General features: G+C 44.6%; 1 protein-coding gene across 6 annotated transcripts in view; it reads right to left on the bottom strand.

Moving 5' to 3' along the window:
* Nucleotides 1-15,725, bottom strand: part of LOC102962141 (aromatase) — a 108,546-nt gene that overhangs the window by 78,739 nt on the left and 14,082 nt on the right. Inside the window, exons 1-2 of one of the 6 annotated variants that reach the window (XM_042988855.1) lie at nt 13,048-13,824; nt 7,135-7,456 (exon numbers count right to left, since the gene is read on the bottom strand). The exons of 1 other annotated variant lie outside the window; for it this stretch is intronic. The gene's annotated coding sequence lies outside the window, so the exon portion shown is untranslated. Of the gene's footprint in view, nt 1-7,134; nt 13,825-15,725 lie in introns of those variants that run through there. 4 more of the 6 variants (XM_042988856.1, XM_042988857.1, XM_042988858.1 and 1 more) reach the window with 4 other exon arrangements.

Below are 15,725 nucleotides of genomic sequence, written 5' to 3'. Positions count from 1 at the left end.
ATACTTAAGCTAACAAGTATTATTGGAGTGAAATGTAATAGCTGCTTTTGTACAATAATTTAAAAGGACCATGAATTGGACATAACATCTTAAGGCACTGGAGTCTATCTTTCCCCAGCCTATCTCCCCTAAAAATTTACGAACCACTCAAGAGTAAGGATCATGTCTTACTCATCTTCCTATCTCTGGGCTGCCAAATGCCTATAGCATTTAGTATTTGGGCAGTGATTTTTGAAAGAATGAAACTGTTTACCCTTTGCCTCATGTCATCAGCCCCTACCTTCCCTGGTCTTTCTCAGATCCTGACAACTGAGTTATCTGAGCTGTCAGTCATGCCCCATTCCCAGACAAATCATGTCTTGAGACAAGAATTCTTATTCATGCGGCCACAACTCTGCCCACTGTCCAGTGTGGTTCCAACTCACTGCCCACCCCCAGGAGTCTAATCTGGGCCTTGGTGCCCTGGAGCTGACTCCTAGTGTTCCACAGCTGCTATTCAAGTCACAGATTCCACCATCCCACACCCCTTATGATTCCCCTGCTGAAACTTGGGACTCTTGCACCTGAGGCTTTACCACTAGGTACCCAGGAGTGTTGGACCTTGTTTCCTTGCTCTGGATCAGCCTGTCTAGTGAGCACTATAGCTCTACCTCCTCACTCTCCCACATGCTCCTGCAGCTCATTTATCCCCTTAGCCTGCTCCTCTGCTTTTATTCTCCACCCCCTGCCCTCACCTTCTATTCTACTCCCTGGAAACAGAAGCCCCAGAGGCCCTGATATGAACCCCTGGCCCAACAGCTCGCTCCCTGTTAAACTCAGGATTATTCCTCTCTGCTCTAGGCCTGGTCTCTGCTTTGCAACTCTGATGGGACATACCCAACCTCCATTTTGTGAACCTCTGGTACTGACCATTTGTTTAAATCATGATAGGAGGTTGCTGTGCCCTTTGCCCTCCCATCTGTCCCTCTAGTTATTGCATGATCTGCCCACTGTTGATGAGAAGGTCTTGCTATCTTTCAGACTGTTTTGCCAGCTTTTAATACAACAAAAGGATCTGAAATATGGTGCATGACAGCCACCCCCCCCAACACACACACACACACACACACACACACACACACACTTGTATTCCAGCTTCCTTCTTGTACTGCCAAGAGAAATGGAAGGTGTGCTAAGCTGGAGGGGTTGTTCTGAAATGAGTTTACTGCTATAGAATATAGAACTAGAGTTTTTGGTTACATTTTTCATGGAAGGAGGGGATATGGGATACAGATTTTTCACAACCAGACATGCTGAAATTATCTGGGACAGTCCCACTTTCCTGCTGTTTTATTCAAAGAAGGTAATTTGTTTTTTGCTTTATTAAATATACATGTGTCTGTATTTCAAGTGCCTTGTTAGACTTCATAGACATTTCCAAAAACATTTTAAAAGAATTCCTTCTCAAATCATGAATTTGGGAAAAGAGGGCCCTTGGATGAGTAGGCGACCACACCATTGCTTGTACAGTTCTTGGGGATGGTTAAGGGCATGGAGCAGCTCTCCCAGGTGCCCCTGTACCTGACTCCTATCCAAGCTTCATTTTCCAAGAGTCATTCTCTCATCAACAAGGATGTGAACTTGGCTCTGCTTGTCATCTTTCTTTGCTTCTTCCAAGCCAAGATCTTGGCTTCTTCCATCTTCCAAGAAGAAGATATAAACCACTGTCCTGTCTCTAGCTGGGTGGGTACTTTGGGACCTTCTTCAATGCTCTGAGGGCACATTTGCTCTCAAAACTCTCAGCTGCCCTCTTTTCTCCCCACTCGCCTCAGGAGATTTTGGGTCATCTTTTCCCCAGCCATGGCCAGAAAACTTTTCTGAGGCATTCATCTCTTCTTACAAGTGGGAGGCAACCCTGTTACCTTCTCTAGAGCTATTTGTATTTTAAGCCTTTTACCAGTGAATCAAAGAATGAGACCTTCTCCCATTGTAGGAATATTTGCATTGAACCTCAGGGGACTGAAGGAGTTAGGGGAGGCTCTCTTCCAGTGCTCCAATGTCCTACACACACTCATACTGTCAGACCCAGAAGAAGCTGGTGAGTGTCAAGCATGAACAACTGCCACATCCCTCCACCATGCCCCTTCCCCACCAGTGAACTTCAGGCCCACTAGTGGGTGAGTGGCAGGCAGACAGCAGGTGTGAAATTGAAGTTGAGTCACAAAACCATCTTTTGAAAGCTGTCTTCCTTGGCTGGTCCCAGCCTGCCTGGGCCTGCTCTCCCCTAACTCTTCAGAGTTTCTCTTTTCTTCACATTCCTACTCAGTTTCCCAGGAGCCACCTGGGAAGGAGGCAATATGTTTACCTTTGCACTGTGCCTGGCACATAGTAAGCACTCAGTAAATGTTAGCTGTTAATAATAAAACGAATTAAGTCCAGAATGGGATTCATGGGATACTTGCTAGGCCTGGTCAAGGGACTGAGATGGTTGTAGGCCATTACATTCCCAACACATGGTAGACTATTCATTGCATGTTTCTGAACTGGAGAAAGCTTCAGTTCTTCAAAGTGGAAAAATAATGCCTGTCAGCCAAAGGACAATGATAGGAGTTCCTTATTCCTAAATCTCCAGGAGAGTTTGAAAAAAGTTTTCATCCAGTAGGTAAACATCTTGCTCAATGCTAAGATGGAGATTTATGACCAAAACACTACCCATCTGTCTTCTGTCTTGGCTGTGAGAATTCCAATGGCCAGATGCTGTAGAGAACTTTCAAAGGACCTGGCACCTTCTACAGAATGAGGTGAGCTAGTGAGGTGTGTTAAAACCAATTAAGCAAGCAATATTTGCAAGATTCTTACCTAAAGCCAAGAAGCAGAAGATAAACAGCTGAGGTTCTGCCTTCAGAGTACAGAGTTAATATTGATGCCTTAAGCCCAAGATCATAGCGTTGTTTTTTTTTTTTTTCCTCCCCACTTCCCTGTCACATTGCTCTGCATCTAGGCATTAGAATTTTGCCTCCATTTCCTGAGACTGTCTGGATTTCTAACTGGTCCTCTAGTAGTGCCTTGACTTCTAAAACTGCTTAGCCTGGGCAGAGGCTTGGATCCTCTGCCTAAGACTTGCCATGCTTCTTGCCCTGAGGGCTAGAGCACAGCACCTAGGTGCGGGTGAAACAGCCACTTCACTTTGGACATCACCAGGGCCCCACAGCATTGTGCCCAACCTTTAGATTGAACACCAGTGGGTGGAACACTAGTTACCCTTCCCTTCCCTTCCCTTGCCCCTAGAGTATGTGTAAGTTTGGTCCCAGCATGCCTTGTGATTGGGCCAGCCTAAATTTGGCAGAAAACTAGGTTGAGAGGCAGATTATAAAAACCTTGAAAGTGAATATATGGAATCGGGTGAGGACACTGAAAGTTTTTAACAAGGAATTCATACGATCAGAGCTGTGTTTCAGGCAGTGGCAATGGGAAAGGTGGATTGGAATGGGAAGAACCTAAAGGCAGAGAGACTGGCCATGGACCCAGATAATTTCCCCTCAAGGTAGAAAGGAGGGGACCAATGTGAGAGATGGTTTGGAAGAATTGACATGGATTTGGGAAGGTATAGGGAAAAAGAAAGTAATTACATTAACTGAACAATTGTAAAACCAGCTCCTGAATGCCGTCTTCCCTGGCTGGTCCCCTGGCTAAGCCACATTCCTCTAACTCCTCAGTTTCTACCTGACTTGAGGTTCCTGTGCAGGTTACCAGGAATCACCTGGGAATGAGGCAAGCCCACTTTAGAGGGACAAGTTCATGATAACAAGAAATGGGCAAAAGGACCAACATTTAACAAGTACTTATTACAGAATGACCATTGGTAGCATCCATGGAACAAGAGAAAAAAGGATCTTGCTTCAAAGACTACACAGAAAAGTGTAGAACCAGGATTCTAATCTAGGGGCGTGACCCAAAGTCCTTGCCCTTTGCACTGCAGAATGTTTCTCTAGAGAAGCCAAAAGGAGAAGCAAAATAGAAGGTAGAAAATGGCTTTGAACATGTCAAGGGGCTGGTGGGACGGGCAGCAGTGCAGCCTGCAGTTTGAAATGTGGGCATGGAGATCTGGAAATAGATCAGGACCAGAAGATACGAATCTGGGGGTCAGTTAGTTGAATGGCCATTACATTGGAAACTCCAGGACACATCAAATCTCCCACATAGAGGGTAGAGATCAGGGTCAAAAGCTTAGGCTGGAGCCCTGAGGGATACCCTCGGCTGAGGAACTGATGAAGAAGCAGAATAGATGCTGCCAGAGTAGAATGAAAACCGGGAGAGAGCCATTTAACTGGAGTCCAAAGGAGGACAGTGTAAAAACAGGAAAGAGAAACCATTAGCTTGGAACACTTGACACTGACAAATGAGTGAAACATAAAACAAACAACAACAACAAAAATAACCAAGAAAAGGCCAGCAGCTTCAGCAAGGATCACAGTGGTGCTCTCCATCAATCAGATCCAGTCAGATGGTGGGCAGGGGAGCCACTGAGATAGCAAGTATGGACTCTTCTTTCAAAAAATTTGGCAGTAAGAGAGGACTGGAAAAGGTGGGAGGCCTGGAGGGCCTCTTTGGACAGTCAACTGAACTGCACAGACTTAATCACCCCATTCTTAACCCGTGCAATGCTTAAAGAGAGAAATCATCCCCAACCAGATTATGTATCACCCCTGGACAGACCACACTTTCGTTCAGCAGTTTTGTAACCCCACCTTTCAACCCTAGCTCCTCACTGGTAGTAATTCTGCCACCATCACTGGCCTATAAAGGTAGATACTGTCTAGTATGATGCTAGAATCTGGGAGATCATCTCGCCTAGCCCTCCAAGCAGCAGTGGGAATGGCTCAGGCTGGCAAGGAGTCTTGTAGACCCAAAAATACCATTGAAAGCTTTGAGCATTTTCATAGACTGGCAAATCATATCTGACTTTCACAAATGTAGCCTATTCCTTGGCCTCTTCCCATTTCTTCTGCCTTTGGAGGGAGGCTGTCCAAGGAGAATGATGTCAAAAGCCAAGGGGAGACCTCCCTTTACTTGGGGACACACGCACAGGAGTCAAGTGTGAGTGAAATCCAGCCCCTGCTTCCTTGCCAAGTGTTATATCCATCCAGATGGGACACCTTTTTCTAAATTGCACAAAGGAGCTTGGGCCTATACATTTACATTGGGAGGGGGACTGGGGTCCTTCAACATGGGTGGAGAGCAGCTGTCTCCTCAGGAGAAGCCCTTTTCTCTGATAGGGGCCCTTTAGTGGCCACAGGCCCAGTCCCCAAGGACCAGGCGCTCTGCTTCTCTGCCCAGCATTGAGGGGCTTGCCAGGAGAGCTGGGGTTCGGTGCTCCACGAAAGGTCTACCTGAGGGAGGAACACTGGTAACACAGGGAAAGGGGCCCTGATGATCTGCTGAGTTGTGGGGAACAAGCCTTAGGGGTTCAATGCCTGGTGCCAAATGGTGTCCACTGCAGAATTTGCCCAAATTATTTTAAACAGAAAATTAGCAAGTCTGAGCTCCTGCCCCCACCCTTGAATGAGCCCAATGAGACTAGACTATAAGAGGTTAAATCATGTGAAAACCCTTATTTTTTAATGGAACTACATTTAGTCAAGAACCACTTGTGTAGGATAGGTCTTCAAAAATTATTGCCATTTGCCAGAGAAAATGTGCTTTAATTCCTTGATGCCAAAGAATGTCTGATACATTGTATAATGAAACTAGAATAATTGAACCACTTGTTTATTACAGAGCTCTCTAGCCAAATATTCTAAATTCTTCAGTGGCTGAGTGGGCTTGCAGTGAATTAACAATGTTCTTTTCTTAAAAAAAATAATAATTTTGAGGTAGGACACAATATTTACAAAAGATTTTTTTGTGAAGCGTTACTAAATGCTTTTTACTCCCAGAAGGATCATGTATTATTCTTTGTTGATAATGCCAGGGTGATTCAGAAGGACAAGTGAAACGTTGACCAAAGCATTAAGCAGGAGTCCAGACTAGCTTTACCCTGGCCAGTTTTCCTCTCAGTTCCCACCAGAGATCTTCCTTTGCATTTATACTCCCCTAACCTACTGCCCCTCTCTCATGGAGTTTCTACCAAATTGCCTTGCCTCCAGGTAAACCAAAACACCAATCCCCCACTATCACCCCATGAACTGGGGAACCCTATAAAGGCAAAGACCATAGAGTATTAATGTTAACATCCTTGTCCTCAAAAGCACACCAGAGTACTTCACACCTAGGAGGCTCTCAGGAAGGCATTGATGTTGGGTATAGACCGCTAGAGTTAAGTGAGAGACTGGAATAAAAATGGAAAAAAATCCAAACTCATGGATGCTTCCTTCCTCCATCCCACTGGACTTGACTGAGGCAGTCAACTTCTTCACATTTCCTGAGAAGACTGAGGGGCCAACAGGTCAGGTCTGTTTGGGGAAAGAAAGATGGCCCTATCACAGGTCACAAAGCTCTGGCATTAGGGGAGTTTGGGGAGTGCAGAGAAGAGTGAGAAAAGAGAGAAGTGGCTCAGGAAAATATGGCCAGGCTGACCAAGGCAAGCAGAAGGATGTTTCAAGGTGTGTGGGAGCATTTTAAAGATTGCAGACAGATTGAGTTTGAGGACAACAAAGGAAAGGCCCCTAGGTTTCAGGAAGTTGCTTCTCAATTTTTCCATTGTCTCCTGAGAGGTGAGAATAGAAGCCAGGTAGAAGAGAGGTAAGAAGGGCTTGGGAGGGTGGGAGGCAGCAGGGCAAAGACTACACATTTCCAGAGCAATAGGGGATAACAGGTTGGGGGTGGGGGGTGGGGTGGCATCTTTGTCAGACTGCGGCTGGGGGAGGGGGCAGGTGTTGGGAGTTCATTTTAGCAGCAAACATCTGGGGAGGGGTTATGGTAGAAAGGGCCTTGAGAGAACGAGTCTGAGGAGAAGTAAAATACATTCTTCCTCTGAGATTGGAGGATTTGAAATAGAAAAGAATGGCTGTAGATTTGACATGCTTTCATGAGTACCCCTCTCCTAAATCAAGATGGCACACACACAGGGTAACAGGAATGGAGACCTTCACAGTCAATTCTTTATAGTGTGGGCTAGACACTTAAAAGAACAAGCAGTAATGTGGATCCACTGACCTTCATCACATGGCACTATCACCTCTAGACTGATGATCCTCAGGGCCAGTCCATGGACCAGTGTCTTTCCATAGGAAACTTCTCACTGAAATGAGGTTCCTTTTTTTTTTTAAAGCTGCATTCAATGTAAAGGACTGCCCTTTATGCTGAGATTATATCCTCTTCACTTTTTTTGGTATTAAAATGGTCTATGCTGAACATGAAACAACGACAGTAGATCAGAGTTTGGTTTTTCCCTCCATGTCTTTACTTAGCAAAAGAAAATAATGCTGTTCCTCATGAGTCCTCCCTCTGTCACCACTGCCATTTATTTTTCATGTTCCTGTTTGTGAAATAAATTAATAAATAAATAAATTATCAGAAAATAAATAAATTTTCTGAAACTAATGTTTATATATCTCCAAAATACAGTTTTAGAAAACAAATTATTTTGAGCACCCAAGAAAAGACATTTCTGGTTGGTCTCCCTGGTTAGGACTCACACCCTCAAGCCAGGGTGTCAGATGAATTGTGAATTATTTCCTTGGAAGCCCACCTTAAACAGAGACACCAATGAACAGGTTTGTGGTGGAAATCAAGCTCATGTAGCGCTTGAGATCTCAGACCTTTAGGCCTGGAAGGAGTTTTAGAATTATTTTTGTCATCTAATCTGGATTATTCTGAGGCCCTATCAGAGGGAGCAGATTTGCCCAAAGCCACAAAAACAACTAGCAGTAGAGCCAAAACAAGAGGCCCAGTCTCCAAACCCCCAGGTGTCCCTCTCCCATCTCTAACTTGCCCCTGGCTCAGGATCAATGGCAACCTCCTCTTTCCCAGCAGGCAAGTTGCAAGCCAAATAGCAGCTAGGCCTAGAGGGTGGTACATGGGAATAGAGAGCCATTTTCTTCTCTATAATAATGGCTGTTGCTTCAGTGTTTAATGCCTTCTTGATTGTATCACTCAGAACTGCTGCTGCAGCCCCTCCTCAGTTCCCTCCTAGAGGGGCTTCTTTTCCAATGACCCAGGGATCAGCTCCAAGGCCCAGGCTCTCATAGTCTACCTCAACCTCCACAATTTCAACAAGGCTTTCCTGCAGATTCCTTCTCTGCCAGCTCCCTCGCTGTCCTCCCTGTTTAGTGCCAACCCCAGGAGTGTTATCTTCTTTTTAGTGAAGCAGACCTTGTGGGAATCCCAGTTCTACCAACTAGCATTTACATTTTCACAGTTGCCTTTGAGGCTTAAAGGTCAGGAATTATAAACAAGAACACCTCTAGGGCTGGTGGAGACCTAGTAGAGTCACCTTATGCTGGGGCTGTAAGGGACATTATGGACAGGGTGCCGTAGGAGCATGACAATGGGGGTGAGGGTGCAGGATTTGGGCCATTCTGAGGAATGGATGGAGGACCTAGGAAAGTTTCACAGAGAAGAAATTTGAAGAATGAGTTAGAGGCAGAGAAAGGATCTTCTAAACCCAGATCTCTGCCCCTAGTCACAGAATTGACATCAGAGAGCAAAGAAAGACTGGAAAGGAGAATTGCAGTAAGAGCCAGGGAGGACCCACCAGCTGGGATGCAGCTACTCTTTGGGGTAGCATAAAATTAAATGGCCCTCTACTGATTTGGGTGAAGCCCCAGGTGATGGTATAAGGTTATCTGTTCACTGACTATAAGCTGATATTTAATGCCCAAATGCCATTTAAGTTATTCTATATTTTTGACTTATTTATCATTTTTAGAGCCAATAGAATAATTCAAACTTTTACGGAGCCCATGCCATGAAAAATTAAGTATAAGAAATTGTTTCAATTGTTATATTGACATCTTACTACCATTTATGCCCTTGGGTGATGATTAATAGTAATGGTATAACTACTTCATAGTGCATGCTATGGTAAGATATTTAGTTAGAGATGTGTCATGAGCTTGTGTTTTTAAAAGTTGATGTGTATTATTTAACATAAAAGAATCCAGAAACATTCTATCTTTGTAGAAAGATCATGTGGGAATCAGGAAGACTTGGCTTCTCACCCTGGCTCAGCTTCTGGCACTAAGTATCTCATCCCTAACTACTGTTCACTTTACTTTATTATCATAGAAAGAAAACAGTTGCATAGAGAGGGGGGAAAAATGGAATAGATGGCTTCTAAGGACTCTTCCAGATTTGCCTTTATTATGATGGAATTTAAGGGATTCTTTTATTAAACAGTGGTCCAGAACATTTCCTTCCATGCCTATATTGTGCATCCTTTGCTTCTGAAACCCTGAACCCTTGCTTTCTCAGTAACTCTTAGCATTGCTAGTTTGTTGTCTAAAAAATTGCTCAAATGCTAATGATCATTGTCCCACTTTAGTTGTTGCTGAGGAAGAGCCAACAGGACTAGGTAAAGTGAGAAAAAGGAACTGGGTTGGGGGCAAAGAATCACCCCTAGGATAATGGATTACTATTTTTCTTCAAATTAGAAAACAAGTCCTGAGCTGACTGCAAATGTAAACTTGCTCACATGGCTTGTGGGAAGCTGGGAAAGAAGCTGGCTGGGCCAGGCCCCCACTGGCCAGCTCCATCTGTGTGGATTTCTTGGAGCCAGCAAGGGTACTTTCTGACTCCTTCAATCCTCTGCCTCTGAACGCTTCATAAAGAGGCAAGGGGACTTCTACCAAAACAGAGGACTCTTCCTCCTGAGCCCCCCAAGTACTCCTTTCTATTGCTGGTGGCATTTTCTGTCTGATGGTAACTGGGCTTCTTACCATCACCAGGGCTTCCTTTTGATCCCTGGTTTACATGGCTTTCTGTTGAGCAAATAAACACACATTCATCCCTGCCCCCAACAAGACAAAGGCAATTCATTCATAGGAGCTGCTGCCCAGCTGACAGATGTTCTGGCCTCCTGGCCCTGTAGCCTGGCATGCTGTTGACCCTAAAGGTGAAAGGCTCTGTCACCCATTCTCATCCCCCAGTTGGCCAGTTGCTACAAAGGATCATCAAGAATTCTGACATTTGTCTTTCCTCCCTACTCCTGCCCCCACAGCTCTTAGTGGCTCTTAGGACAGAGCTGTTCCCAAAGTGGCCTTTGATCAAATCAGCTGGAGAATGAAAAAGATGGGCCATGTGGTCAGGATTGCCTTGCCACAGCTGCTCAAATACTTCTGTAGACTTGACTATGCTCTTGCAAAGACAAGGCCATGAGGAGCCCTTTTAGGCACTTCCCACAGAGAGAGAGCAATGAGAAGCCCCTTTTTAGGAATTTAATGGCTGAAAAAATAAAGCCACCTTTCTGGCCTTAGCATCACATTGGGGCTCAATATCTTCATTTGTAGTTTACGGCCTAGTGGGGGAAGAAAAGACCTCCACTAATATGCTGTCCAGGTTTTAAGAGTCTAGGGGAGTTCCCAACCAAATGGTTGTTGAGCCCAGAGAAGGAAATGTTGACTTCCAACAGGACACTCATGGAAGGTTCTACAGAGGAGGTGACATTTAAGCTGGGCCAAAGGAGAGGTAGAATTTCACTGGACAGAAATGGAGATGGGAGGGCCTTCATTTATGCAGCTGCTTCTGTGTGAAGGCAGTAGAATGCAGAGCCAAACTGAGCAGCAGGGAGGGTGGAAGAGCTTCCGATGACGTGAGACAGACCATGTCACCACAGACACTATTCCAGTTTGTCAGCCTGAGAATCCTGAGCCACAGGAGTCTTGAGCCCAGTTTGAGTAAAACTCTTCATACCCATTTCTTCATAGAAATTCATAGAGCATTTTGAGAGGAAAGTAACCCCTAAAGGGTCCTTAAAAAGCAACTCCATGATCTCGATTCACCTGATTCCCTCTTTGTCTAGGCTTCTTTGGAGTCTTCCAACATTTTTCTACATAAATTACTGAGTGTTCTATGCTTGTACACCAAACCACAACAAGAAGGTCTACAGCCTATTAGCTTGTCTTTGAGAGCTAAGACTCTCTAGAAATCACTTAGGCACTTTTCAGCTCTTTTCATAGGAAATCATCTCTGGAGAAAATGATCAAGTGCACTAGAAAGAGGTTTGAGTCACATGTGACAACATTAAGGGGTCAGTTTCACTCTGCCAATAGGGCAGAGACTTTTAAAAATAAAACCCTAAAGCACCTGCTCCACCATAGCTGCCATGTTTTGGAGCTCTAGACCTCCTGTGCCTCCTGCAGAGTCTAAGCAGTACCACCATCAGCTCCTTGTCTATCCCTACACTGGGAACCAGCTCCTACTGCTTTTCCCTCCTACAAGGAAGAACGTTTTCCCCAAATTGCATCCATCTTTGGTGCCTTTTTACTGTATCAAATGATTGAGGATCCCTTTTGATGAAACTATTGTTTTTTGTTTAAAAGTGTAACAACAAGAACATTACCCTTCAGAAAATCATCACCCCCAAAAACAGAAAACAATAGTAGGTGACAAATTGACACCAATATGATAGAAGGCCAGCAAAGTGCGATCAGAGAAACAGCAGGAAGGAGAAAGAGGTGAAGAGAAATGAACAGAAAGCTAAAAAAGGAAACTACCTTCCCAGGTGAGATAATGCAATCAAACCAGGGAGTGGAGAAGCTCTTAGAGAGAAATCAGATCTCAAGGGACCTACCAGAGTAAGGGTTACAGGGGCATTTTGCTTGAGCTGGGAACAGCATAGAAAAGCTAGACTTTTAAGGCAACTCATAGGAGGCAGAGGTTAGGAAGAGTTTGGAGGCTGAAAGAAATGATGTGGGACAATCCCCAAAGACAAGTTATCACACTGACCATATTGCCAGTCCTGAGCCCAAGTTATTGACTTGTCCATGTTGCCCCTTGTTATTTGCCTCCCCCTCTCTGATGATACTGAGATGATTTGCACTATTTTATGGAAGTTCTTGCCCAACAATAGCAGACACTGAGCATAAAACTTAGAGGGCACAAAGCTTGCTTTCCAAATTAGGTCAATTTAGGCTTTATAATAATCCTGGTTGACCAGAGGCAGAATTCACCTCATTCTGGATGCAGGGGCTATGCCTCCAAGGCCAAGGCTCCCCTGCCCAGCTAGGTGTATAAAAGGTCAAGCAGAGAATGAATGTCCCCTCCTTCCTCCAGAAGATTCTTAGAATCAGGGACCACAGGTCTGCATGCTGACCCTACTCTGGCTAACCCACCATGCCTACCTTCCTTTTTTTTTTTTTTTTTTTTTTTTTTTTAATGCTGCCATCCAAGGCAAGCTACTACACTCTCAGGCCTGAGTCTTGTGCTCTTCATCCTTTGATTGACTAGACCTGATTTATCTGCCAGCTTTTCATCCATACAGTATTACTGGGTTGCTTTGTCTCTCCAGGGCTGGGGTCACTGCTGACTAAATTCAGCTCACTGGGAATGAATAGAATCCTGGTTAAGTACTAGCTATGTTTGGGCTTAAAAACAAAAGTCCCAAGGGGGTGATGCCACCAAAGATTAAAAATTGTTCTTGGAAGTTGTACAAACATTTTAAAAGGTGTAATATTTGGGTATTGGTTTCTCTGTCAAGGAAACGCTTTCGCAAGATTCCCTCTGTAACCTCTACAAAATGGTAGAGCTACAATTCTAAAATGGCAACAAAGGGAAAAAGAACTGGATTAAATACGTAAAGTGTGGACTTCTTAAATAAGTTTCCCCTTTTGTCTTTAAATTATCATTCAGTTGCCCCTTCTTGGCCATTTTGTTGTTCTCATCAAGCAGTTTATTACCAACTTCTCCCCACCCATGTCAGCTGCAGTCCTCTTCTTTGATTTCTGCCTACAGAGTCTTCAAAACATGTGCCTATACTGTTTCTGCTGGCAGACATGAACTAAATACCAACCTGATACTCTTGCAAATTCAAGTGAACAGGCCTCAGTATATTCACTCTTTGGTGTCCCATCTCCCGTTCTACTGTGAAGCCTCACTGCTCACTTGAGGGCATTCATGGAGAGAACTTACCTAGGCCCAGAGGTGTATCATTCGCTCCCCCTCCAAACACAGACTCATAGAATAATGGGGTTGAGGGTCCTCCTCACCACCACCCTCAGAGAGCACTTGTCATTCCAACCTTATGTTCTCAACTTTTAGCCATCATGCCTTATAAATTATGACCTGTTTTCATCTGGGCAACATTGGGCAAAATGTTAAAGCAGGCAAAGTGTCATCCTTGGTGTCCTCTTACTAGAAAACACACCTAGAGTATCCTTTGGCTTTTTCTCAACTTTCTCCAGCTACCCCTGCCCCTGCACATCACAGTGTTGGACTGAAGGTGTCCATCACCATAAGTAGCACCACCTCCAATCTCTGCCTGTGGAAAATTCCCCGTCACCTTCCTAAGTCCAGCTCAAATGCGACCTCCCTTGGCAGGCCTTCCTTGATGTACAGCCTGTATCTTTCTCTCTTTTGAAGCCCCATGCCCCCTTGAATTGTCTTTGCTATGGTACTTTTCACTTTCTACCACTAGACAGTAAGCTCCTCAAGTGCAGGATCCATGTCTGATTCATCTCTGGGTCCCCTGCAGGGCTGAGTCAGTGGACTCTCTTGAAGGCATGCAGGAATGGCTCAGGAAGGGCAAGGCTCTAAACACAGTAAAACATACTCTGTCAGTAGGCTGGGTGGAGCCTAAATCTGGGATATACCTCTTATAAAGCTGGTTCTTTCCTTTCCCCTTCCATTCTCACTCCCAACCCATTCCTGAAGGACCTCTCTCTTTCACTGTCTTCAGCCAACTGTCACTGTGGGACAGAATCCTCTATGAAGGCTTTAGCTGTTAACAGCTTAGAATGTTGCTGCTCCCATAAGTCTTTGCACTGAACAGAAGGGTGGGATGGGAAGGGGTTGGGAGAGTGCTGAAGGAGGTAAGGGTGAAGATTTTAACTCCTCAATGACATGTACTCCTATTATTGTACTCCTATTAGAGGATTTAGGCATGACAGACTGGGCAAGGAAGGAATTTGGGGGTTTGGGGGGGCTATTTCTTGACACCCCTCCAATCATAGCCCCTTAGTATTCTGAGCTACTTTTGTTCTCTTTCTACCTATGCCTTTTTAAAAAAAGATGTGTGTCCTGGCATAGAATAGCCCTTACATAAGTAGTAATCATTAATGTCATTACTAATAAGAACATAAATGACGTAGACACATAGCCCACCCTAAACACATGGAGTGCTTGGAGGTACCAAGTATAGTTGGAGTTTCTGAAGTGTCAATGCAGATTTTGAAACCTCTGCCTCTTGGTGATGGAAACAGTCTGAGCAAAGATAAGGAGGTGAAAACCAGCGGTCTTGAGTGCATAGGGAATGGGCAATGACTGAAGAGAGGGCCCTCCCTAAGAGACTGACAAGTGGGGGCACCTGGGTGGCTCAGCTGGTTAAGCCTCTGACTTCTGCTCAGGTCATGATCTCACAGTTTGTAGGTTCAAGCCCCACATCGGGCTTGTTGCTGTCAGCACAGAGCCCACTTTAGATCCTCTGTCCTCCCCCCTCTCTCTGCCCCTCCCCCGCTTATGCTGGTGCCCTCTCTCTCTCTCTCTCTCCTCCTCCTCCTCTCTCTTTCTCAAAAATAAACATTAAAAAATTTTTAAAAAGAAACCAACAAGTGAATTTGGTTAGATGGCAGGAAGCAGTGAGAGGGGGAGAGAGAGGCCAATTTGAAGAGAGACATGATGATGAATTCAACTTCGACTTGTTGGTAAGTCAATAACGGGAAATGTCCCTTAGGAGCCTGAAGATCCCAGGCTGTGAATACATAGGGCCCAGGGTCACAGGGAGTGCATGGATCCTGCAAAGCAGCAAGTGCAAATGAAAGGGCAGGGTGCAGGATGCAGGGGGTGTTCAAATGAAAAAGATGCGGTGAGAGAGGTGATGATGATAGTGGTGGTAGTGTTTTTGGTGCTTCTGAGCTCATCAATTGCAGCAGAAAAGTCCAGAATATAAGGCCAGGGAGAAAAAATATGAGATGGGGCAGGAAGAAGTCATTAGAAACCTTAAGTGTGCTATAAGGGCAACTTTGTTTAAGTTAAGTATTGACATTGTATTTACTTAGTGATTTAAAAAAATTAACATTTTTGCTGTTTTTCTGGGTTGGGAGACATTGATGGCTCTATAAATGTTGAGTTGAAGTTCCCACTTGGCGCTCTCCCTGGTGCTGGATTTGCATAGTGCATTCCTTGTCTTGGGGGTGTTGTGGAAACCATCCCTTTCTCTCTGTTCATCTCCCTTTAGGTGCTAGCCAGGAAGTAAATTTTGCCAAATAAAGTCACCTTTACATGACTTGTGCTTCTTCTCCACCCAGCATCTCTTAGGCTGATGTTTGCAGCGAAGTGTAGAAGAGAGACAGTAGTCCTTTCCAGGAGTAAAACTCTCTCCCTACATTTTTCCAAACCAAATCATGTTAACAGTGGCTTTCGTGGCTTTCAGGGGGTGGTGAGTTTATGGGGAATCCTTATTTTATTTATATTTTCAAGTACTACTTCCATAGTTTGTCTTTTTTGAAGAAAGAAAAGTACATTGAAGGTGATTGGAGTTCTCACTCGTAGAAAGTCTTGTAAGAGAATCCTCAGAAGCCATGACATTCTCAGTGACATGGCAATGCCTCTGAGTCTCTTTTAGGAGGAGATTCTCGGCATAATATTCAGGT

This window comes from Panthera tigris, chromosome B3 (assembly GCF_018350195.1).
Source record: "Panthera tigris isolate Pti1 chromosome B3, P.tigris_Pti1_mat1.1, whole genome shotgun sequence".
Lineage (NCBI taxonomy): Eukaryota > Metazoa > Chordata > Mammalia > Carnivora > Felidae > Panthera > Panthera tigris.
Note: the sequence above shows the minus strand (reverse complement) of the source record. Positions and strands in the feature narration are given on the sequence as shown.